The following is a 26,701-nucleotide window of genomic DNA, read 5'->3' as shown; positions in this document are numbered from 1 at the left end:
GGATGTTGCAGGCAGCAGATCTCTCTCTGTCATGTCTGTCACATGTGCTCAGAGTGAACCTGCTTTCATCTGTGAAGAGCACAGGGTGCCAATGGCGAATTTGCCAATCCTGGAGTTCTGTGGCAAATGCCAAGCGTCCTGCACAGTGTTGGGCTGTGAGCACAACCCCCATCTGTTGATGTCGAGCACTCAGACCACCTCATGGAGTCAGTTTCTATCCATTTGTGCAGACACATGCATATTGATGGCCTGGTGGAGGTAATTTTGCAGGGCTCTGGCAGTGCCCCTTGCACAAAGGCTGAGGTAGTGGTCCTTCTGCTGGGTTGTTGCCCTCCTATGGCCCCCTCCATGTCTCCTGCTGTACTGGCCCTTTTCCTGGGAGCGTCTCCAGCATCTGGACACTACACTAACAGACACAACAAACCTTCTTGCCATAGCTCGCATTTATGTGCCATCCTGGATGAGCTGCACTACCCGAGCCACTTGTGTGGGTTGTAGAGTCCATCTCATGCTACCACGAGTGTGAAAGCACAACCAACACTCAAAAGTGACCAAAACATCAGCCAGAACACATTGGTACTGAGATGTGGTCTGTGGTCCCCACCTACAGAACCACTTCTTTATTCAGTGTGTCTTGATAATTGCCAATAATTTCCATCTGTTGTCTAATCCATTTGCACAACAGCATGTGAAATTGATTGCCAAACATTGTTGCTTTCTAAGTGGACAGAAGTTTGATTTACTTGGAATTATATTCTGATGTTTAAGTGTTCCATTTATTTTTTTGAGCAGCGTATAAATATAAATATATATATATATTTATATATATTACATGTACTACTGTTCTATATTGGAGCATAAATCTGCAACAGATTCTATCACAACTGCTGCACCCAGTAAAGTAGGTGATACATCGCTGGAATCGGGGTCAATGTCTCTACATCAGGCTGCTCGTAGATTACATAGTAAAAGTCTGCTGATAGATTCCCTTTTTAAAAATGTTGTTAAAGTAATAATGGTAATGGATTGCCATTAACTTTGATGTAACCCATTTCCTTGTTTATGTTTTTCCTGTTTTTAACTCCTTTACTACCGCCAATATGACTTTTAACGGTGGCAGTTAAGGATACTTATTCATTAGTGCTGCTTTTTAAGGGCACTAAGAAATAAGGGCATTGCAACCCCCAGTGTCAGAAAATCCCCGTGGTCTCGGCTACATGAGCGGTGCTGGTTTTTACGGTCCCCTGTCATGTGATCACCGTTATTCACAGAAGAAAGGCAATCACAAATGAAAAATTCCGAATTAAAATTAATTTCTCTCTTCTCTGATATGATCTAGCATATTAGAAAAGAGAGAAATTAGGTCCTCCAAGTCCTCCCGATACTTCCGCCTTCCCCGAACCCCACTACTCCATCCTTCTGTTGTCTGTGTCATCAGCCTGGTAAAAAAAATTGCAGGCGCATGCGCAGTGCGCCCGCAGAGCTCTGTCAGCCGGTACCTGGCAACAATTGGGAATTTTTTCTATTGTTTCCATTTGATCGCTGTGATAGACCCTATAACAGTGATCAGTCCCAAAAAATTGTAAATCAAATACTACTTTGTACACCCCTAGTTAAAAAAAATTATAAAATACATTTTTTTTTCATTTTTTCCATTGTTTGCAGTCAAGGTTGAGGTTACAGTTGGGTTAGGGTTGAAGTTAGAGTTGCATTAGTGTTAGGGTTGGAGTTATTGTTGTGCTAGGGTTAGGGTTGGGGCTAAGGTTGTGTTAGGGTTGGTGTTAGGTTTGTTTCTCTTTCAAAAGTAAAAAAAATGATGACTTATGATGGCTAGTGATCAGCGCAAGGGCTCACTACTCGAGTTTGCATTGGGTGGTCTGATATGCACAAAGTATCGTGGATCCCCGCATGTTTTTTTTGAGGGTCTAACAGCCCAAAACATGCGGGGCAGGGACTTGAGCATATCAATCAAGCACCCATGATATTTGGTGCATACACAAGGACCCGATGCAAACTCGAGAAGTGAGAACTTACGCTCAACACTAATGATGACATATTCAATATGACAATCTAATGTTATCAAATTCTGTGTCATACCTGTGGGTTAAAAATGCTCACTACACCCCTGGATAAAATCCTTGAGGGGTGTGGTTTCCAAAATGGGGTCACTTATGGAGAGTTTCTCCGAACAAGGCATGGCATCTGCTCTAGATTTCAGACAATTTTTTACTCAAAAAGTCAAACGGTGCTTCCTCCCTTCTGAGCCCTGCCATGTGCCCAAACAGTGGATTTTCCCCACATATAAGGTATCGGCATGTGAAAACAGTTAAATATTCATTTTTTCCTTCCATATTGCTTCAGATCTCATGAAACTGAAGGGTTAATAAACTTCTTGAATGTTGTTTTGAACAACATGAGGGTGCAAATTTTAGAATGGTGTCACTTTTGGATATTTTCTGCCATACAGACCCTTCAAAGTCACTTCAAATATGATGTTGTTTTGTAAATTTTGTTGGAAAAATGAGAAATCACTGAGCAAATTTTAACCCTTCTAACTTCCTAACAAAAAAAAATAATGTTTCCAAAATTGTGCTAACGTAAAGTAGACATGTGGGAAATGTTATTTATGATCTATTTTGTGTGACATAACTCTCTGGTTTAAGGACATAAAATCAAAAGTTTGAAAATTAGAACATTTTCTAAATTTTTGCCAAATTTTCATTTTTTTCATAAAGAAACACAAATCATATTGAATAAATATTACCACTATCCTGAATTACAATATGTCATGAAAAAACTGTTGCAGAATCAGTGGGTTATTAGCACTTAAAGTGACACTGGTAAGAATTGTAAAATTTGGCTTGGTCATTAAGGTCAAAATTGGCTTGGTTACTAAGGAGTTAAACCTTTTATACATTTACTATTAATAAAGATATTTTGCATTATCAGTTTGGCTATATATCATTTTTTATAGGTTTTCATTTATAGTTCAGGTATTTATAACTTACTAATTATACGTGCTTTGTGTTGGCACATTAATACTTATGAAATACAATTAGCTTTGAGCCCCTTAATTTAGTTGCAACTTTGTACTAGAACTGCCTATATGCACTGAACAAACTACTTCGTAACACTTAGTAAACATCGTCTACAGTCTGCATGTAAAAACAGGCTATTAAACTACTACTAATTAGTAAATGCTTACTGATCGCCACTTGTCAATCCATGTAGATGGACCCTAAGGCCACGTTCACACGGTCAGTATTTGGTCAGTATTTAACATCAGTATTTGTAAGCCAGAACCTGGAGTGGAACAATCAGAGTAAAAGTATGATAGAAACACGTTACCACTTCTGTATTTATCACACACTCCTGGTTTTGGCTATCAAATACTGATGTAAAAGACTGACCAAATACTGAACGAAAACTGAAATACTTAACTGCCACTCAGCATTTATTCTGTGTTTATATGTGTAGAAGATAATTGTCATTTTCTTGTAGCTGACCATGAGCATCTTTTACAGAAGTAATTTCTGCAGAATCTAATGCTTATTAAGACTTTATATTTCAGAATATTTTTTAAGCAATGAGCATCATTGAAAATGAGACACCTAATTTTTTTCGGCTAAAAATAGTTGAACTTTTTTGGATACATGTGCTCCATTATTTTCCTACATAAAAGCTTATATATTTAAGAATTAATGCAGACAAATGTAGGACAGTCCAATAGTTTTCTTGATACTTTTTATGTAAAAATTAATGTTATATACATTTGTAATCCCCCCTGCATTGTTCAAATTGAAAACATCACAGTTATGATCATTGGCTTTTTTTGTGCTGATGCCACCTTTTCTACTATAAGGAACAGCTGTTGAGTATTAGCTGCTTTGTTTTGGGCCATATGTTTAAGAAAAACCATGCAGTTTACACAAATTGCCCATAGAATGTGAATAGAGTGCAGAAGCATATATTTCTTTTTTACACTTCATTGCTATTGGTACTTGACAATGTGTCAGGTTATTTTATCTGTATAAATTATGCTCATCAATCTATCAATATACTGATTGATCTTCCATTAAATGCATGTAAGACTACAGTTAGTCCTTGGGTTACAACGGTCTCGAGTTACATCGTTTCGTGGTTACGACGCTTTATACGACGCCTCATTCCGACTTACGCGGTTTTGCGTCGTAAGTCGAACTACGTGCAACTACGTGCAGCGGCGGAAGAATAGAGTCCAGTACTGTACACTGTACCCAGTTACACGAGGAAAACGAGTCTCCTGCATGCCATAACACCCTAATGATGTAGGGTACTGTGTTAGGATAGGTGTTTGGATAGGCTAAGTGTTTGCAGTACTGTACTGTTATTATGGTACAGTACTGTATGAACGTATGGTCCGACTTACATCGAAATTCGGTTTACAATGCCGCGTAAGAACGGATGAACGTCGTAAGTCGAGGACTACCTGTATTTACATATAAATTGCATCTATTAAAGGGAAAACAAAGGTTGAAAGTTAAGCATTATCTCTTAACCATTGTATTTAGGAAACAAAAAATAGTTTGTGTAGTAAAAGTTACTGCAAAAAATGGTTTTAGGTATTTCTTCAGCCTCCAATATGTAGCTCTTTGGATTTTCTGTTTTCGCTCTTTGAGGCCAGATAACATGTCCGACATACATGTTCCGAGTTTGTGTCACAATGTCTGGACCAGATGTTTGTCGCCTGACCCAAACTTAGCAGCTTCATAGGCAGATGTGAGACTGTTAATTTCAGGTCAGGAGTTCTGCTGCCATTCTGGACATCGCTGACCATGAATGTTTGATGTGTGATTTCAGTCTAGCTGGTAGATTTCAATTATTTTACATTTTCTTTTGATCTTTATTTTTTTTTGTTAGGAAACAATCTTCCCATGCTAAACTTTCATGTCTAATGCATCAAAGCGCTGAATGTTTGCTACCAAAGTTTACTACTACTGGTAAAGAATCAAAATCCCAAGTGGGGCCATTTTTAGTCATCTGAACTATCAATAGGTTATGATTACAGTGTCTTCCTTGAACTCCTGAGTTTAGGCATCGCTAAATTCACATTACAAAAAATGAGTTTTGCCTTAAAGTGGTTGTTTGAGACTTCTACACTGATGTCCTATCCTTAGGATAGGTCAACAATATCAGATCAGTGGATGTATGACACCTGGCACCCCCTCCAATCAGCTGTTATGAGTTCCAGCCGCAGCCAGAAGTGCCGAGTTGCAGAGCAGCTGTCACAATTATATAGCGGCCTTGGCTCAGTACTGAAGATGTGCTGTACCCAGCTGCAGCCACTATACTGTTGATGGACTGTGCTGTGCAGCTCTGCAACTGAGCCCATGTAGCTGTCACCACCACCAGAGACAGCTGATCGGTGGGATTTCTGGGTGTCACTACACCCACGGTTTAGATATTGTTGTCTCATCCTAAAGATATGCTATCAATGTAAAAGTCTTGGACAACTCCTCTAACGTTTTTAAACTACTGCAGAGATCAATTTTAATTTTCCAGAGTTTCTTTTCTTCAGATTATAAACAAAATGAAGAATATTCTACCATTGTCAGATTTACTTTTTTTATATAGCTATTGGTTTACAACGGTTGCATGCAATAAAAAACAGCTATCTCTTCTAGTCCCTATGGTTTCCTGAAAATTCACATCATACAAAATTTAATCAAACACCGTTTTGAATAGAGCTTGTGCACAACATGTATGTTTAAGGTGAGTAACTATTACTCACAGTGACACATTTATTAAATTCATGCTTTGCATATCCAGACTGTCTATTCTTTGTGAATTCATATTCTGATTTCTTATCCCTCTGCACCTTTGTGCTTTACCTCTGTTCATTGTTTTTCGGTATTTATGAGCATCCATAGACTAATGCTAATTCAAGTCTATTCTGCTCATGACAAAACTTTCAAGACTGACTTTAACTTGGCTGTTGGAAGACAATGCTAAGCCTAATGCTGTATCAACAGAGGTGTCAAATGAGCAACAAGGGTCTCGTTGAAAAAGAATAACAACCTTTGTTTTTAAAGTGGTCTAAACACATAAAATGTAAAACCTTGAGACACACATTTTTATTATTTTTCTTTAATATATGAAACTTCAGTTGCACGAACAATGTATTCTTTGTGTTGTATATCATAGAATTAGTCCAACCTCCATGTATTCATTGGGCAGCTTAGGAAGCAACGATCACTTTGGGATCTCTTCTTTCATTTTGTATTTTTCCCCAATCTGGTGCAAGTGGCTAAATGTGGTTAGTGTGTTTAATAATTGCGTCCACTACTAAATATAGAACTTTTTTAAGTAAATGTATTTTTTTTGGACGCATTTCTAAAACCATTTTGTAATTCTTTTAGCTGTAGCCAAGTAGTGATGTTGACAAGAGGATAAGATACAGTAGGTCAGTTGGCACTCATTTAGAGCTGTGAACGCTCTGAAAGTATAATGTTCTTCATTGGGTGGAAGTGACTTGCTAATGTGTAATAAAGTAGAAGAAGATGACTATCAGGGTATGTGCACACGTTGCGGATTTCTTGCAGAAAATTCCTGAAGAAAACCGGAAATTTTCTGCAAGAAATCCGCATTTTTTTTTTGCGTTTTTTTTCCGTTTTTTTCGCGTTTTTTTAGCATTCTGCAAGCGTAATTAGCTTGCAGAATGCTAAAGTTTTCCCTGCGATCTGTAGCATCGCTTGGAAAACTGACTGACAGGTTGGTCACACTTGTCAAACATAGCGTTTGACAAGTGTGACCAACTTTTTACTATAGATGCTGCCTATGCAGCATCTATAGTAAAAGATAGAATGTTTAAAAATAATAAAAAAAATAAAAAAATGCTTATACTCACCCAGACATCTCACCGGCGTCCGTTCCGTATAGCTGGTCTGTGCGCACAGGACCTCCCGTGACGTCACGGTCACGTGAGCGGTCACATGACCGCTCACGACCAATCACAGGACAGTGACGTCATTCGGCGAGGTCCTTCAGCGCACACCAGGTACAGAAACCGAACGGCAGCGTGCGAGGAGGCGGCAAGACATCGAGGGTGAGTATAGGACTGTTTATTATTTTATTTCTTATTTTTTGACCACTTATATGGTGCCCAGTGCGTGGAGGAGAGTCTCCTCTCCTCCACCCTGGGTACCAACCGCATATAATCTGCTTACTTCCCGCATGGTGTGCACAGCCCCGTGCGGGAAGTAAGCAGATCAATGGACCCCTAGGTGTGCGGAATCCCTGCAATTCCGCATTTTTAATGAACATGTTGCTTTTTTTTCCGCTATGCGATTTTTTCGCGGAAAAAATTGCAACATTTGCACCAAAAATGCGGAATACCCTGTAAATAATAGGAGGCTTATGTAAGCGTTTTTTTTCGCGTTTTTATCACGTTTTTATAGCGAAAAAACGCGAAAAAAACGCTAACAATCCTGAACGTGTGCACATGGCCTTAGAAGGCCACAAATCTCTCAATGTCAACAAGCAAATAAAGAAATGGCATGGGTTTACCAAAAAAGAGAACATGCAAATTGCAGCATAATAATAATTTTGTTTCTATAGCTCCAACATATTCTGCAGCACTTTACAATGTAAACTTGTACAGACAATAAAATACGTTAAAATAATAATAATATTAAAATAATAACAATAATCACATAAACCAACAAATACCAAGAGGAGGGAAGGCCCTGCTCACAAACTTACTGTCTATGAGCAGCATAGATTTACTTCCCCATATGAATTTCTGGGGAATCCAAGTCAGGGAGGAGAAGACCCAGTGCACGATGATGAATGGTGATGAAAGAAAAACCATAAAGTGGATTTCTAAACCAAATGAATCAATTTATTCTGTATTACAGCTTCATTCCCGCCATGACTTTTCTTTACATTACAAAATAGTGCTGACAGGTTCTCTTTAAGCTTATCTTACAGGCAAACATATTGCTCATTTTTTCAACAATGTAGCCCTCCACTTTTTAACTACGTTATAACTCTTATCTAGTCAGGTATCTCTATGTAATAGTCAATATCTGTCAATAGACTCTCCATCCATTTTTTTCCCTAGGCATGAATTCTTTTGCAAACCTATGATATTACCAGCACCTTTTATTTTTCTTAGGATTACAGATGGGTGAATATCTTTGGCTCCCTCATTTGGCAAGCTACAGTGCTTACCGAATAAGCTAGATTGGGAACCCGGCTAACTGGAGCGCTCCCGATGATCAGCTGTTCCGAGCCACAGCTGCATTTGTCGCGGCTGTCTGACAGTCACAACACATGCATGGAGAGCCTGTTTGTTGGGCTCTCCATGCATGTGTTGTGTCTGTCACACAGTCACGAAACAAGTATCTGTGGCTCAGATGAACTGATCATCGGGAGCGCTCCAGTTAGCTGGACTCCCGATGCAGCTTATTAGGTAAGCACTATAACTTGCCGAATAAGGAGGGAGTTGAAAACATCTGCTCATCTTCACTTAGAACCACATTGATTCATAGTGACTTCCCTACTTTCCTCGCAAATTCCAGCTCTACTAAATTCTCATTAAGTCTTGCTCTAGCCCATCTGTTGTATCTTAACCTATTTGTTATCACCACCATCTCTCACCACTGGTTATAGTTTTAAAGGTATTATCTGGTGTTGGTGCAGAAAATAGTGAAGACAATAAATGGAAATGGCAAATTTACCAAACTAGTATTGTAATTTATGGGACACACATTACTGTTTTTTATCGTACAGAACTAGTATGGCAGTACTTCTCGTTCTGTGAGGGGGTCTTACCGATGAGGTGCTGTTATGTTTGTGAGGCACAGCTGGGGAGGCAGTTATGAGAGAAGTGATAGAATGTTGTACAGGCCTTTCTATGGTTACACCAATCTCTGGCTCATCATCATAACTTATTCCTTTGTTCTTATGTTAATATATTTATTGGTGCAGACAAAAATTTAGGTAATTTTTAATTATTTTGACTAAAACCATTGCCAATATTGAGACATAGTTTTTACCATTTCCCAGTGAGGCACCATGCATAAAAAATAAAAACTGGTCTACAGGAAGGTAAGGAAAATAACCGCGTCCGTTATGTTTGAGAAATAATCTTGTTCTGGTCATCAATTCAGGTAGGCTAATTCTTTGGACAAATAAAGAATCATAAGACGCAGTTTCAGGAAATGCTCAGAGTAATTGAAGCAAAATGTGCCTTTTTATCTGTGAAATCCATCATGATAACTCTGTGTGGATGAAAGCATTAGTTGCAGAATGGTATTGCGCTTGGTTACATTGAATAATTTAGGATGCTTGTAGGTTTTTAAAGTGCTGAGTTACAGTTGCAATATAAAGTCGTTTCTTCCCATTAATATTGGCTTTCAAAACAACTTATGTTATTTCTAAAAGAAATGGCTGGAAAATGAGGAGAAATTTACTTGTTTATTTTCCATTTTTAGTAATTTTGTGTTTTTAAGTTTAAAACTTTCAGAATCTTAATTACAAAAAAATTGAATCATCTTCTGTATGTGGCACGTTTAGCAGTCAGCATGAATTTAGTCAATGTGGTGCAGTGGCTTGACAAATTTTGGAATAATTAGCCCTTTATTAAATAATACATATGTAAGATAGTCCAATAAAGGGTAGCAGACAAACTGGAAAACTGTGCCATAGAGGAATGTCACGGTAAGAAAAAAGACAGGATTCCTTGCCAAATATTCTCTTTCAATGGGTCAGTGATTCTGTGCAGAGCGTTTTTTCTGGTTCAGATAACAATGCTCGGAGAGTAATGTTCTGTTCAGTTTTCAGGTTGAAATTTTGATCAGTTTTTGGAATTCTCTCTATTTCTCATGCAGTTTTTTCCTGTGTCCTACAACTTGGATTGAAATAATGTGTGCCCTATACAGTGATGCTCCATAGCTCTAGCTTTATTTGGCTAAATTCGCAGATTGCTATACCACTTATCTGACCAACGAGATATCTCAGGAACAACAGACTCAATCAACTACATCAGGATGCAGTAGGTTTTGGAGGCTTAATAAAGTCTAGCATTGTTGTCCTGAAAAGACAAAACCATTTTTCTTAAAAGATTAGAAAAGTAACTGATATATAATGTGAAATGCCAGATTTTCATGACTGTGGTTTGGCCCATATCCTACACATTGATGTTTAAATAGATGATATGCATACATATTTGTCATTTCTGCCTTACTCACAAGCTAGAAAAGGTCTGGCATCAATGAAATATCAGCTTTCTTTTTTTGAATTGTGATGACTAAATGCCATCTCTAGTGTCCTGAATCCTTTGAATTTTCCATTAAAAATATGAACTATAGACAACAAAAAATGCTACCTGTAGACATTTTCAATGTTATTTAGTAATCACGCTAATCTACAGGGAGGGCAATTTATATGGATTCAGATCTGGAGACTGGATAGGCCACTCCAGGACCTTGAAATGTTTCTTATGCAGCCACTCCTTAGTTGCTCTGCCTGTGTGTTTAGGGTCTTTGTTATGCTGGAAGCTATGATCCATCTTCAATGCTCTTATGGAGGAAAGGAGGTTGTTGCCCAAAATTTCACGATACATGACACCATCCATCCTCTCTTTAATATGGTGCAGTAATCCTATCCCCTTTGCAGAAAAGCTCCCACAATGCATGATATTACAACCACCATGCTTCACAGTTGGGACACCGTTCTTGGGGTTGTTCTCATCTTTCTTCCTCCAAACATGGCGAGTGGAGTTGATACCAAAAAGTTCTATTTTGGTCTTTTCTGATGACATGATGATCATCCAGATGGTCATGGTGAACTTCAAATGGCCTGGACATGTGCTTGCGGTAATGTTTGAGACTGTGGTCCTAGATCTTTTCAGGTCATTGACCCTGTCATCCAATGTAGTTTTGGGCTGATTCCTAACCTTTCTCAGAATCATCTTTACCCCACAAGGCGAGTTCTTGCATGGAGCCCCAGACCAAGCAAGATGGACAGTCATCCTATATTTCTTCCATTTTCCATTGTGCCAACAGTTGTTGCCTTTTTACCAAGCTGCTTGACTACTGTCCTGTAGCCCATCGCAGCCTTGATCAGGTCTACTATTCTGTCCCTGGTGTGCTTAGACATCTCTTTGGTCTTTGCCATGGTGAAGAGGTTGATTGATCATGTGGACAGGTGCCTTTTATACAGGTTGCAAGTTCAAACAGGTGCAATTAATACAGGTAATGAGTAGTGTTGAGCGATACCTTCCGATACTCAAAGGTATCGGTATCGGATGGTATCGGCCGATATCCAAAAAGTATCGGATATCGCCGATACCGATACCCGATACCAATGCAAGTCAATGGGACACAAGTATCGGAAGGTATCCAGGATGGTTCCCAGGGTCTGAAGGAGAGGAAACTCTCCTTCAGGCCCTGGGATCCATATTCATGTAAAAAATAAAGAATTAAAATAAAAAATATGGATATACTCACCTCTCCGGCGGCCCCTGGACCTTACCGATGTAACCGGCAGCCTCCGTTCCTAAGAATGAGCGCGTGAAGGGCCTTCAATGACGTCGCGGCTTCTGATTGGTCACATAACCGCTCATGTGACCGCTCACGCGACCAATCACAAGCCGCGACGTCATCGCAGGTCCTTCACGCGCTCATTCTTAGGAACGGAGGCTGCCGGTTACATCGGTAAGGTCCAGGGGCCGCCGGAGAGGTGAGTATATCCATATTTTTTATTTTAATTCTTTATTTTTTACATGAATATGGATCCGATTCCGATTTCCGATATCACAAAAGTATCGGAACTCGATATCGGAATTCCGATACCGCAAGTATCGGCAGATACCCGATACTTGCGGTATCGGAATGCTCAACACTAGTAATGAGTACAGAGTAGGAGAACTTCTTTCAGAAAAACTAACAGGTCTGTGAGAGACAGAATTCTTGCTGGTGGGTAGGTGATCAAGTACTTATTTCATGCAATAAAATGCAATTTAATTATTTATCATACCATGTGATTTTCTGTGTTTTTATTTTCAGATTCTGTCTCTCACAGTTGAAGTGTACCTGCGATAAAAATTACAAACCTCTCCATTTTTTGTAGGTGGCAAAGTCGGCAATGTATCAAATACTTATTTTCCCCACTGTATATATTTGATGCACATTAGTGTTGAGTAGTGTTGAGCATTCCGATGCTGCAAGTATCGGGTATCGGCCGATACTTGCTGTATCGGAATTCCGATACCGGGATTCCGATACTCTTGTGGTATCGGGTATCGGGTATCGGAACAACATTAATGTTAAAATGTGTAAAATAGAGAATTAAAATAAAAAATATCGCTATACTCACCTGTCCGACGCAGCCGGGACCTCAGCGCAGGAACCGGCAGCGTTGTTTGTTTAAAATTCCCGCTTTTACATGGTTACGCGAAGTCCCGGCTTGTGATTGGTCAGGGCGGCCATGTTGCCGGGCCGCGGACCAATCACAGCAAGCCGTGACGAAAATACGTCACGGCTTGCTGTGATTGGTCCGCGTCCCGGCAACATGGCCGCCATTAACCAATCACAAGCCGTGACGTCACGGGAGGCTGGAAACGCGCTCATTTTAAAATGAGCGCGTCCAGCCTCCCGGCTTGTGATTGGTTGATCGCGGCGCAACCAATCACAAGCCGTGACGTCACGGGAGGCTGGACACGCGCCCATTTCAAAATGAGCGCGTCCAGCCTCCCGGCTTGTGATTGGTTGATCGCGGCGCAACCAATCACAAGCCGTGACGTCACGGGAGGCTGGACACGCGCCCATTTCAAAATGAGCGCGTCCAGCCTCCCGGCTTGTGATTGGTTGATCGCGGCGCAACCAATCACAAGCCGTGACGTCACGGGAGGCTGGACACGCGCCCATTTTAAAATGAGCGCGTGTCCAGCCTCCCGTGACGTCCCGGCTTGTGATTGGTCAGGGCGGCCATATTGCCGGGACGCGGACCAATCACAGCAAGCCGTGACGTAATTTCGTCACGGCTTGCTGTGATTGGTCCGCGTCCCGGCAACATGGCCGACCTGACCAATCACAAGCCGGGAATTCACGTAACCAAGTAATAGCGCGATTTTTAAACAAACAACGCTGCCGGTTCCCTCGCTGAAGTCCCGGCTGCGTCGGACAGGTGAGTATAGCAATATTTTTTATTTTAATTCTTTCTTTTACACATTTATATGGTTCCCAGGGCCTGAAGGAGAGTTTCCTCTCCTTCAGACCCTGGGAACCATCAGGAATACCGTCCGATACTTGAGTCCCATTGACTTGTATTGGTATCGGGTATCGGTATCGGATTGGATCCGATACTTTGCCGGTATCGGCCGATACTTTCCGATACCGATACTTTCAAGTATCGGACGGTATCGCTCAACACTAGTGTTGAGCATTCCGATACCGCAAGTATCGGGTATCGGGTGATATTTGCGGTATCGGAATTCCGATACCGAGTTCCGATATTTTTGCGATATCGGGAATTGGGATTGGGATGCATATTCATGTGTAAAATAAAGATTAAAAATAAAAAATAGGGATATACTCACCCTCGTACACTCCCTGGTTGTAACCGCGTCAACCGGCAGCCTCCGTTCCTAAGAATGAGCGAGTGAAGGACCTGCGATGACGTCGCGGTCTTGTGCTTGGTCGCGTAACCGCTCACGTAACCGGTCACGTGACCGCGACGTCATCGAAGGTCCTTCACTCGCTCATTCATAGGAACGGAGGCTGCCGGTTGCAGTGGTTACAACCAGGGCCCGTCCGAGGGTGAGTATATCCCTATTTTTTATTTTTATTCTTTATTTTACACATGAATATGGATCCCAGGGCCTGAAGGAGAGTTTCCTCTCCTTCAGACCCTGGGAACCATCCAGGATCACTTCCGATATTTGTGTCCCATTGACTTTTATTGGTATCGGGTATCAGCAATATCCGATATTTTTCGGATATCGGCCGATACAATCCGATACCGATACTTTCAAATATCGGAAGGTATCGCTCAACACTAATGCACATCTCTCCCCATTGCTGTCTTTAAGAGCTGCAAAAAAAATTGCAGCATGTGATATTGATATATCACAAAAGTCCCTGATGAGAGAACCCCTTGGTTTCTGTCAGATTTGTACACTGTTGCTTGTAATTTTTACCAATTGTACCTGTTTGATTCTCTCCAGGTTATTTGGATGACATGCTTGGGGTCCCTGTAGACTAGTGAATGGTATCTCCAATTTTACCACTGAACTCTGTAGCTATTTCAAACTGATTTTATAGTTTGAAGAGAGAGCCTGATTTTGGTAGTATCTGGATGGTTTAATGTAGTTTCCACTTTCTGTAAATTGGTCCAGAAATTACTTGAATATTAAAATTTTTCACTAAAAATATAAAAAAAACCTTTAGATTTACATTCAAACCAATAATATTTTGAGGGCATCTTTCATTCAGAAATAGCAACACCTTTAATGATTAAGTGGTAGATTTTTTTTAAGTTGTAGTATTAAACTACTAGAAGACATACTGTCCCAATGAGGAAACTTACAGAAAACACAGATGTTTCGCTTCTCATGCAGTATTTCCAGCAAGAAACAAAAATATAAAATGACATCAGAAAGAAATTGTGCCAACACAGCCAGCATTACCTGTGTTAGATATTACACTCACAGAAGGTGCTTTGGAGCTGCTGCCACTGATCCTTCTTATGCTAACCCATTTTATAAAGCATTGTTGCAAAAGACAGGAAATCAGGATCTCTCTGTAGGCTGTGCATGAATTGTTTGTCCCCGACACAGATCCTGTTTCTCCTGTCTTTCGCATCTTTATTATTAGTGCTTATTCACACAGGGAATCATTCAGTGACAAATTCTTCTATATCTCACATGCTACTGCTGGTAATAGTCTGCCTTTCGTGCATTCCATCAATCAAAGCTCTCTGAAGGGTACTTTGTTTGTAATTCGCTCCAATGCATTAAAGAGAACGCTAAAATGATTGAGCACTAGAAATTCCTAAGATAAAAATGGTGGTTCTGGCAGTCCTGAATACAGTGGAGCAACACTTTGTGATATAGGAACATCTATCAGTCCTTTGGAATATATAAAATCACAATGTTCCTGTGTTAGTCTTTCATGAAGTTCACTAACACTAAGGCCGGCCTCACACTAGCGAGTTTTACGGACGTATGAGCACATAAACTACGTCCGTAAAATATGCATAACACACAGCCCAATGATTCCCTATGTCCCAGCTTCTATCAGCCGTATTTTACTGATCCGTATTATACGGTCTTGTATGGCCGTACAAAATCGCAGCATGCTGCGTTTGTCACCGTATTGCGCAAAAAAATCGCCAATGAAAGTCTATGGGGCGAGAAAAATACGGATTACACACGGACCAGCAGTGTGACCTGCGAGACATATGCACCAGTGTTAGAGAGAAAAGCCGGTAATTCAATTGCCGGCTTTTCATTTCTCCTTCCCAAACCCGACAGGATATGAGACATGGTTTACATACAGTAAACCATCTCATATCCCTTTTTTTTGCATATTCCACACTACTAATGTTAGTAGTGTGTATGTGCAAAATTTGGCCGCTGTAGCTGCTAAAATAAAGGGTTAAATGGCGGAAAAAATTGGCGTGGGCTCCCGCGCAATGTTCTCCGCCAGAGTGGTAAAGCCAGTGACTGAGGGCAGATATTAATAGCCTAGAGAGGGTCCATGGTTATTGGCCCCCCCTGGATACAAAGATCTGCCCCCAGCCACCCCAGAAAAGGCACATCTGGAAGATGCGCCTATTCTGGCACTTGGCCACTCTCTTCCCATTCCCGTGTAGAGGTGGGATATGGGGTAATGAAGGGTTAATGTCACCTTGCTATTGTAAGGTGACATTAAGCCAGATTAATAATGGAGAGGCGTCAATTATGACACCTATCCATTATTAATCCAATAGTACGAAATGGTTAATAAAACACACACACATAATTACAAAGTCCTTTAATGAAATAAAGACACAGGTTGTTGTAATATTTTATTATTCTCTTAATCCACCAGAAGACCCTCGTTCTGTAACAAAGTAAACATAAAAAATCAACAATATCTCATACCTTCCGATGAGCAGTCACGTCCCACGAAGTAAATCCATCTGAAGGGGTTAAATCATTTTACAGCCAGGAGCTGTGCTAAAGCACTCGCTCGTGCCTGTAAACCCCGGGTACTGAATGGAAAGCAGAGTAATCTGTACTTACATTGAGTCGCCGCGGTGATGTGCCCTCTGCTGGATGTCCTCATATGAACTCGAGCGTGAGAAGTTTTCCAGCAGAGGGCGCCTCACCGTGACTCAATGTAAGTACAGATCACTCTGCTTTCCATTCAGTACCCGGGGTTTACAGGCAGGAGCGAGTGCATTAGCACAGCTCCTGGCTGTAAAATGATTTAACCCCTTCAGATGGATTTACTTCGTGGGACATAACGACGGAAGGTATGGAATATTGTTGTTTGTTTTGTTAACTTTGTTTCAGGACGATGGTCTTCAGGTGGATTAAGAGTCTAATAAAATATTACAACACCCTGTGTCTTTATTTCATTAAAGGACTTTGTAATTATGTGTGTGTGTTTTATTAACCATTTAGTACTATTGGATTAATAATGTATAGGTGTCATAATTGACGCCTCTCCATTATTAACCTGGCTTAATGTCACCTTACAATAGCAAGGTGACATTAACCCTTCATTACCCCATATCCCACTGCTACACGGAAATGGGAAGAGAGTGGCCAAGTGCCAGAATAGGCGCACCTTCCAGATGTGCCTTTTCTGGGGTGGCTGGGGGCAGATGTTTGTAGCCAGGGGGGCCAATAACCATGGACCCTCTCTAGGCTATTAATATCTGCCCTCAGTCACTGGCTTTACCACTCTGGTGGAGAAAATTGCGCGGGAGCCCACGCCAATTTTTTCCACCATTTAACCCTTTATTTTAGCAGCTACAGCGGCCAAATTTTGCACATACACACTACTAACATTAGTAGTGTGGAATATACAAAAAAAAAGGGATATGAGATGGTTTACTGTATGTAAACCATGTCTCATATCATGTCGGGTTTGGGAAGGAGAAATGAAAAGCCGGCAATTAAATTACCGGCTTTTCACATACATCGCGCTGAATTAAATATAAATACAGAATATATATATATATATGTGTCTCAATAACATATATATATATATATATATATATATATATACTGTATATATGTTTTAATGAACATTTGAGCACATACATCCATTAGATGTCGGTTTTGCAAGCCTGCGAGAAAATATCGCAGTACGGATGCCATACGGATTACATACGGAGGATGCCATGCGCAAAATACGCTGACACACCCTGCCTACGGATGACATACGGATCACTATTTTGGGGACTTTTCTGCGTATTACGGCCGTAAAATACGGACCGTATTTTGATACGCTGAGTGTGAGGCTGGCCTAAGGAGGAGTGGATGTATGGAGGATCAAGTTCGAGCTGAATTTCCAGAAATTTGAGGTTTCAAGCGAAATCAAACATTTTGAGGCTCAATTTATGGACTGCAAAGATAAAACTTACCAGGTACAATTTCCCACATTGCTAAAGCATCAGAGAGACAGCCTGGCAGTTGCATTGCCGGGCGAATTTTACCATAATTCCATACAGCTTTGACCTTGTATTACATAGTTTAGTATCTGATCAGGAGATCAGTGATTGCCAGTGGAGCACAGCTTGTACGGTAGAGTAATTTGTCATCTCTAGAGTTACCGGTTAAGTTTCTCTCTCCTTGAGTGTAAGTTCTTGTGTTCAGTTGGATTCTCTCTCTCCCAGCTTTCCCCCATGTGTGTCTTCCAAGCAATTAGAAGCTTTCCAGTATTGAGATTTGTACGAATACACTGCAAATGGAATTTAAAAAAAAAAAAAATTTGACCACATTGAATTTTAAAAAATCCACTCATCTCCGCTCACCACCCTTTAGTAATTTCTCAAACACAATTTTTCTGTTTTCCTCCATATACATAAGTTTTTGTTCCATGCATTCAAAAGAGATACATGAAAGGTAGGAAATATAGGGGGCACCATCACCTTGGTTAATGATGTCTTGAAAGTTCTTTTAGGTGTAAGTGGCAAGGGAAATGCTCCCATCATGTACAATGCATAGGAAGCCATGCGATAATTATTTTTATTGAGGTTGTGACTAAGAGACATGACCTGTTCCTGCAATGTGCTGCCCAATAAGCAAAATAAGGTAATCAATCACTAAATGTTTTTAGGAATTACAGGAATATAGTTTAAAGTTATGTAGAATTGTTATTCCAGTTTCTTACACAAACTAGTGCTGTATTTTTTTCATTTGGCACAGTTTTCTGTATCCTGTTATATTCAAGCCGCGGGAGATCTCACATTATTCATCATTCCCACAAATTTGTGGCCTGATGTTTACTTGGAAGAAGAATATTTTTTTCCAATTATTCAGTTGTTTTGCAACATATTTAACATATTTTGGTGAAAAAGATGTTTGTAATTCTTCCAGAAACTAACAACCAACATACAGAAAGATTTACATTTTCTGGAAAACACAAACCTTTGTATTTCTACTTATTAGATATAAAGCTTAAGGCTATGTTCACACTTTGCGGTTTTTGCTGCGGATCCGCTGCGGATTTGACACTGCGGATCCGCAGCAGTTTTCCATGCAGGGTACAGTACAATGTTACCCTATGGAAAACAAAATCCGCTGTTCCCACTTTGCAGAAAATCCCTTTAAAAACCACGCGGAATTGCTGCGGAAAAAAAGAAGGAGCATGTCACTTCTTTCTGCGGATTCCGCAGCGGTTTTCAACATGCACCAATAGGAAAGTGCTGTTGAAAACCCGCAGAGGAATCCACAGAAGAAACTGCTGGAAAATCCGCAGGGAAAACCGCTGCGGTTTTTCAATGCGGTTTTTCCAAATCCGCTGCGGAAAAATCTGCAGCAAAATCTGCAAAGTGTGAACATGCCCTAAAGGGAACATGTCATATCAAGAAATGCTACTCACCTGTAGATATTGATGTAATCTGCAGGTAGTTAGTGTTTAAATACTGTCTTCCCGGTTTATTGCAGCAGTGGCTACAGGGAGAAAATCAAGTTTTATTCACCCAGCAGCCGCTCACTTCCAATGAATGGGCGATATAGGAAGCGATTGCAGTCACTGCTCACTATACAACTCTGTACACATACACTGCAGAGGATGTTATCAATTAAAGTGCAGGGGAGTGATTGCAGCTATGTTCACTATATACTGAGCGATGACTCTAATCCCTACATGCACCACCCCGATGATTGGAAGTGGGCAGCTGCAAGGAGAATAAAGATTCATTTTCTCACTTTTGCTGTATACCACTATAACTGAAGGTAAATGGCTTTTCTGGACATGTTCCATTTAATGTTACAAATCTTTTTTGCACGCATTTAGTTTATTAGCAGTAAATATAATTTTGTGATCCACCATAGGACAGATGCCCTTTTTATCTCTCATGATTTTACCTTCACATTGATTCCTTTACTTACATTGGAAATTTGTCCTACTCTATCAGAAACATATTAAATGCCTAGTAAGTAAAATTATAGTGAGAGAAATAATAGAGGCGATAACTAGCCACAATACAAAACTTGTCTTTTTCAGAATAGATCCTGTAATTTAGCTTACATTTTTGTGTGGTCAGTGTTTTTGTAAGTATATAGTTTTAAAAATCTAAGACCCATAATATAGGGTCAATTTAATGATCAGTTCTACTAATTTAATTTACTGAGGAGAACCAATATGACTGCAATTGTGGTCACTTCTACAAAAAGAAAAATATCTATGTGGAAACTGAATGAAGGAGAAATACAGTAAGTACGGTATGTTATAAGACAATTTTAGATTTTAAGTGAAGGGAAAGTAATTGAAAATATGTTGTACTTAGTGCCAAATTGTGATATCCTAATCAATATGGATATTTTTTTGCTTTCGGTGGAAGTCATTTTTGTATACTCCTCATATATATAATTCTCACTTCTGCGTAATGTTAAAGGTTTTAATCCAACTAGTAAAAACTGTCTGCAAACTATTAGCTAATCAATCTAGGTCTGGTTTCTGAATCTGGAGCTGTACAACCGCTCAATTTCAGCTGCGGTCAGGCGGCTTTATGTTCTCTCATGCGAGAGAATCAGGCCGAATATGCTACTGATGCTCTGGGCAAACTCAGAGTTTAAGCCGAGTGTCATCTTGCTCTGCTCCGATTTTCTCGCACGAGAGAACTGGATCACAGGTGTGGAGAAGGCAGATAATTTAATTTCTCCATCTTCTCCATTGCACCCATGTGCCCAAATCGGCATGAGAAAAATGCTGATTCGCATTGCCCCCTAGTATGACATTGGGTCAATTCCTATCAGATAAAACATTAGATAGCACTCGGCTGCATTATACGGGCATGTGAGATAGCACTTAAAGTTATAGATGAACAGTAAGGATGACTGAACATGCTCGGTGATACTTTGATATCACTCAAGTATCTAGGTGCTCGGATGTGCATGGCATTCAATGAGCATTAGCTGGTGCTCGGATTTGAAGCTCAGATCCCCAACCTGAATGTTTGGTGCCTGTTACACAGCCAATAAGCATGGGATGATTGCTTGTCAGTAAGTGTAATGACGTAGCCATCTTGGTAGTGGCATTACTGTGATTGGCTTATCCGATTACCTCATCAGAGGTTGTAAAAGGACAGACACCTCCATGCTTGGCTCACTGAGGATATTGCCCAGCTGAGGAACTGTTCTGATTGGAGAGAGAGAGTAGTTATCCAGGCCTGTGTCTGCACAGCTTTTCTAATCAGAGTCTTCTAGTGTTGATACTGGTGCTGAAGCTGATCCATCATACTTTTAGTCCTTCTATGTTATGGTTCTCAATGGCAAGAGAACATAGCCCAGCAAACATAGGTACTAGCTCTTGGAAGGATGGAAACTAAACTGACCATGAACTAAACCTGCCGCACAACTAACAGTAGCCGGGTAGCGTTGCCTACGTTTTTATCCCTAGACGCCCAGCGCCGGCCGGAGGACTAACTAATCCTGGCAGAGGAAAATATAGTCCTGGCTCACCTCTAGAGAAATTTCCCCGATAGGCAGACAGAGGCCCCCACATATATTGGCGGTGATTTTAGAAGAAATGACAAACGTAGTATGAAAATAGGTTTAGCAAAATTGAGGACCGCTTACTAGATAGCAGGAAGACAGGAAGGGCACTTTCATGGTCAGCTGAAAACCCTATCAAAATACCATCCTGAAATTACTTTAAGACTCTAGTATTAACTCATAACATCAGAGTGGCAATTTCAGATCACAAGAGCTTTCCAGACACAGAAACGAAACTACAGCTGTGAACTGGAACAAAATGCAAAAACAAACGAGGACTAAAGTCCAACTTAGCTGGGAGTTGTCTAGCAGCAGGAACATGCACAGAAAGGCTTCTGATTACAATGTTGACCGGCATGGAAGTGACAGAGGAGCAAGGTTAAATAGCGACTCCCACATCCTGATGGAAACAGGTGAACAGAGGGGATGATGCACACCAGTTCAATTCCACAAGTGGCCACCGGGGGAGCCCAAAATCCAATTTCACAACAGTACCCCCCCCTCAAGGAGGGGGCACCGAACCCTCACCAGAACCACCAGGGCGATCAGGATGAGCCCTATGAAAGGCACGGACCAGATCGGAGGCATGAACATCAGAGGCAGTCACCCAAGAATTATCCTCCTGACCGTATCCCTTCCATTTGACCAGATACTGGAGTTTCCGTCTGGAAACACGGGAGTCCAAGATCTTTTCCACAACGTACTCCAACTCGCCCTCAACCAACACCGGAGCAGGAGGCTCAACGGAAGGCACAACCGGTACCTCATACCTGCGCAACAATGACCGATGAAAAACATTATGAATAGAAAAAGATGCAGGGAGGTCCAAACGGAAGGACACAGGGTTAAGAATCTCCAATATCTTGTACGGGCCGATGAACCGAGGCTTAAACTTAGGAGAAGAAACCCTCATAGGGACAAAACGAGAAGACAACCACACCAAGTCCCCAACACAAAGCCGAGGACCAACCCGACGCCGGCGGTTGGCAAAAAGCTGAGTCTTCTCCTGGGACAACTTCAAATTGTCCACTACCTGCCCCCAAATCTGATGCAACCTCTCCACCACAGCATCCACTCCAGGACAATCCGAAGATTCCACCTGACCAGAAGAAAATCGAGGATGAAACCCCGAATTACAGAAAAAAGGAGACACCAAGGTGGCAGAGCTGGCCCGATTATTGAGGGCAAACTCCGCTAAAGGCAAAAAAGCAACCCAATCATCCTGATCTGCAGACACAAAACACCTCAAATATGTCTCCAAGGTCTGATTAGTCCGCTCGGTCTGGCCATTTGTCTGAGGATGGAAAGCAGACGAGAAAGACAAATCTATGCCCATCCTAGCACAGAATGCTCGCCAAAATCTAGACACGAATTGGGTACCTCTGTCAGAAACGATATTCACCGGAATACCATGCAAACGGACCACATTTTGAAAAAACAGAGGAACCAACTCGGAAGAAGAAGGCAACTTAGGCAGGGGAACCAAATGGACCATCTTAGAGAAACGGTCACACACCACCCAGATGACAGACATCTTCTGAGAAACAGGAAGATCCGAAATAAAATCCATCGAGATGTGCGTCCAGGGCCTCTTCGGGATAGGCAAGGGCAACAACAATCCACTAGCCCGAGAACAACAAGGCTTGGCCCGAGCACAAACGTCACAAGACTGCACAAAGCCTCGCACATCTCGAGACAGGGAAGGCCACCAGAAGGACCTTGCCACCAAATCCCTGGTACCAAAGATTCCAGGATGACCTGTCAATGCAGAAGAATGAACCTCAGAAATGACTTTACTGGTCCAATCATCAGGAACAAACAATCTACCAGGTGGGCAACGATCAGGTCTATCCGCCTGAAACTCCTGCAAGGCCCGCCGCAGGTCTGGAGAAACGGCAGACAATATCACTCCATCCTTAAGGATACCTGTAGGTTCAGAGTTACCAGGGGAGTCAGGCTCAAAACTCCTAGAAAGGGCATCCGCCTTAACATTCTTAGAACCCGGCAGGTAGGACACCACAAAATTAAACCGAGAGAAAAACAACGACCAGCGCGCCTGTCTAGGATTCAGGCGTCTGGCGGACTCAAGATAAATTAGATTTTTGTGGTCAGTCAATACCACCACCTGATGTCTAGCCCCCTCAAGCCAATGACGCCACTCCTCAAAAGCCCACTTCATGGCCAAAAGCTCCCGATTCCCAACATCATAATTCCGCTCGGCGGGCGAAAATTTACGCGAGAAAAAGGCACAAGGTCTCATCACGGAACAATCGGAACTTCTCTGCGACAAAACTGCCCCAGCTCCGATTTCAGAAGCGTCGACCTCAACCTGAAAAGGAAGAGCAACATCAGGCTGACGCAACACAGGGGCGGAAGAAAAGCGGCGCTTAAGCTCCCGAAAGGCCTCCACAGCAGCAGGGGACCAATCAGCAACATCAGCACCCTTCTTAGTCAAATCAGTCAATGGTTTAACAACATCAGAAAAACCAGCAATAAATCGACGATAAAAGTTAGCAAAGCCCAAAAAATTTCTGAAGACTCTTAAGAGAAGAGGGTTGCGTCCAATCACAAATAGCCTGAACCTTAACAGGATCCATCTCGATGGAAGAGGGGGAAAAAATATATCCCAAAAAGGAAATCTTTTGAACCCCAAAAACGCACTTAGAACCCTTCACACACAAGGAATTAGACCGCAAAACCTGAAAAACCCTCCTGACCTGCTGGACATGAGAGTCCCAGTCATCCGAAAAAATCAAAATATCATCCAGATACACAATCATAAATTTATCCAAATAATCACGGAAAATGTCATGCATAAAGGACTGAAAGACTGAAGGGGCATTTGAAAGACCAAAAGGCATCACCAAATACTCAAAGTGGCCCTCGGGCGTATTAAATGCGGTCTTCCACTCATCCCCCTGCTTAATTCGCACCAAATTATACGCCCCACGGAGATCTATCTTAGAGAACCACTTGGCCCCCTTTATGCGAGCAAACAAATCAGTCAGCAGTGGCAACGGATATTGATATTTAACCGTGATTTTATTCAAAAGCCGATAATCAATACACGGTCTCAAAGAGCCATCTTTCTTAGCCACAAAGAAAAAAACGGCTCCTAAGGGAGATGACGAAGGACGAATATGTCCCTTTTCCAAGGACTCCTTTATATATTCTCGCATAGCAGCATGTTCGGGCACAGACAGATTAAATAAACGACCCTCAGGGTATTTACTACCCGGAATCAAATCTATGGCACAATCACACTCCCGGTGCGGAGGTAATGAACCAAGCTTAGGTTCTTCAAAAACGTCACGATATTCAGTCAAGAATTCAGGAATCTCAGAGGGAATAGATGATGAAATGGAAACCACAGGTACGTCCCCATGCGTCCCCTTACATCCCCAGCTTAACACAGACATAGCTTTCCAGTCAAGGACTGGGTTATGAGATTGCAGCCATGGCAATCCAAGCACCAACACATCATGTAGGTTATACAGCACAAGAAAGCGAATAATCTCCTGATGATCCGGATTAATCCGCATAGTTACTTGTGTCCAGTATTGTGGTTTATTACTAGCCAATGGGGTGGAGTCAATCCCCTTCAGGGGTATAGGAGTTTCAAGAGGCTCCAAATCATACCCACAGCGTTTGGCAAAGGACCAATCCATAAGACTCAAAGCGGCGCCAGAGTCGACATAGGCATCCGCGGTAATAGATGATAAAGAACAAATCAGGGTCACAGATAGAATAAACTTAGACTGTAAAGTGCCAATTGAAACAGACTTATCAAGCTTCTTAGTACGCTTAGAGCATGCTGATATAACATGAGTTGAATCACCGCAATAGAAGCACAACCCATTTTTTCGTCTTAAATTCTGCCGTTCACTTCTGGACAGAATTCTATCACATTGCATATTCTCTGGCGTCTTCTCAGTAGACACCGCCAAATGGTGCACAGGTTTGCGCTCCCGCAGACGCCTATCGATCTGGATAGCCATTGTCATGGACTCATTCAGACCCGCAGGCACAGGGAACCCCACCATAACATCCTTAATGGCATCAGAGAGACCCTCTCTGAAATTCGCCGCCAGGGCGCACTCATTCCACTGAGTAAGCACAGCCCATTTACGGAATTTCTGGCAGTATATTTCAGCTTCGTCTTGCCCCTGAGATAGGGACATCAAGGCCTTTTCCGCCTGAAGCTCTAACTGAGGTTCCTCATAAAGCAACCCCAAGGCCAGAAAAAACGCATCCACATTGAGCAACGCAGGATCCCCTGGAGCCAATGCAAAAGCCCAATCCTGAGGGTCGCCCCGGAGCAAGGAAATCACAATCCTGACCTGCTGAGCAGGATCTCCAGCAGAGCGAGATTTCAGGGACAAAAACAACTTGCAATTATTTTTGAAATTTTGAAAGCAAGATCTATTCCCCGAGAAAAATTCAGGCAAAGGAATTCTAGGTTCAGATATAGGAACATGAACAACAAAATCTTGTAAATTTTGAACTTTCGTGGTGAGATTATTCAAACCTGCAGCTAAACTCTGAATATCCATTTTAAACAGGTGAACACAGAGCCATTCCAGGATTAGAAGGAGAGAGAGAGAGAGAAAGGCTGCAATATAGGCAGACTTGCAAGAGATTCAATTACAAGCACACTCAGAACTGAAGGAAAAAAAAAAAAAAAAAATCTTCAGCAGACTTCTCTTTTCTCTCCTTTCTCTGTTAATTAATTTAACCCTTTTTTGGTCCGGTCAAACTGTTATGGTTCTCAATGGCAAGAGAACATAGCCCAGCAAACATACGAACTAGCTCTTGGAAGGATGGAAACTAAACTGACCATGAACTAAACCTGCCGCACAACTAACAGTAGCCGGGTAGCGTTGCCTACGTTTTTATCCCTAGACGCCCAGCGCCGGCCGGAGGACTAACTAATCCTGGCAGAGGAAAATATAGTCCTGGCTCACCTCTAGAGAAATTTCCCCGATAGGCAGACAGAGGCCCCCACATATATTGGCGGTGATTTTAGAAGAAATGACAAACGTAGTATGAAAATAGGTTTAGCAAAATTGAGGACCGCTTACTAGATAGCAGGAAGACAGGAAGGGCACTTTCATGGTCAGCTGAAAACCCTATCAAAATACCATCCTGAAATTACTTTAAGACTCTAGTATTAACTCATAACATCAGAGTGGCAATTTCAGATCACAAGAGCTTTCCAGACACAGAAACGAAACTACAGCTGTGAACTGGAACAAAATGCAAAAACAAACGAGGACTAAAGTCCAACTTAGCTGGGAGTTGTCTAGCAGCAGGAACATGCACAGAAAGGCTTCTGATTACAATGTTGACCGGCATGGAAGTGACAGAGGAGCAAGGTTAAATAGCGACTCCCACATCCTGATGGAAACAGGTGAACAGAGGGGATGATGCACACCAGTTCAATTCCACCAGTGGCCACCGGGGGAGCCCAAAATCCAATTTCACAACATTCTAAGGGCTAAT

The 26,701-nt window shown here is 41.6% G+C and overlaps 1 protein-coding gene across 3 annotated transcripts in view; it reads left to right on the top strand.

Moving 5' to 3' along the window:
* Positions 1-26,701, top strand: part of CDH23 (cadherin related 23) — a 1,745,895-nt gene that overhangs the window by 55,011 nt on the left and 1,664,183 nt on the right. The window lies entirely within an intron of this gene.

The sequence above is a fragment of the Ranitomeya variabilis genome, chromosome 4 (assembly GCF_051348905.1).
Source record: "Ranitomeya variabilis isolate aRanVar5 chromosome 4, aRanVar5.hap1, whole genome shotgun sequence".
In the NCBI taxonomy this organism is placed as follows: Eukaryota; Metazoa; Chordata; class Amphibia; order Anura; family Dendrobatidae; genus Ranitomeya; species Ranitomeya variabilis.
This window is presented reverse-complemented; position numbering and strand designations above follow the sequence as displayed.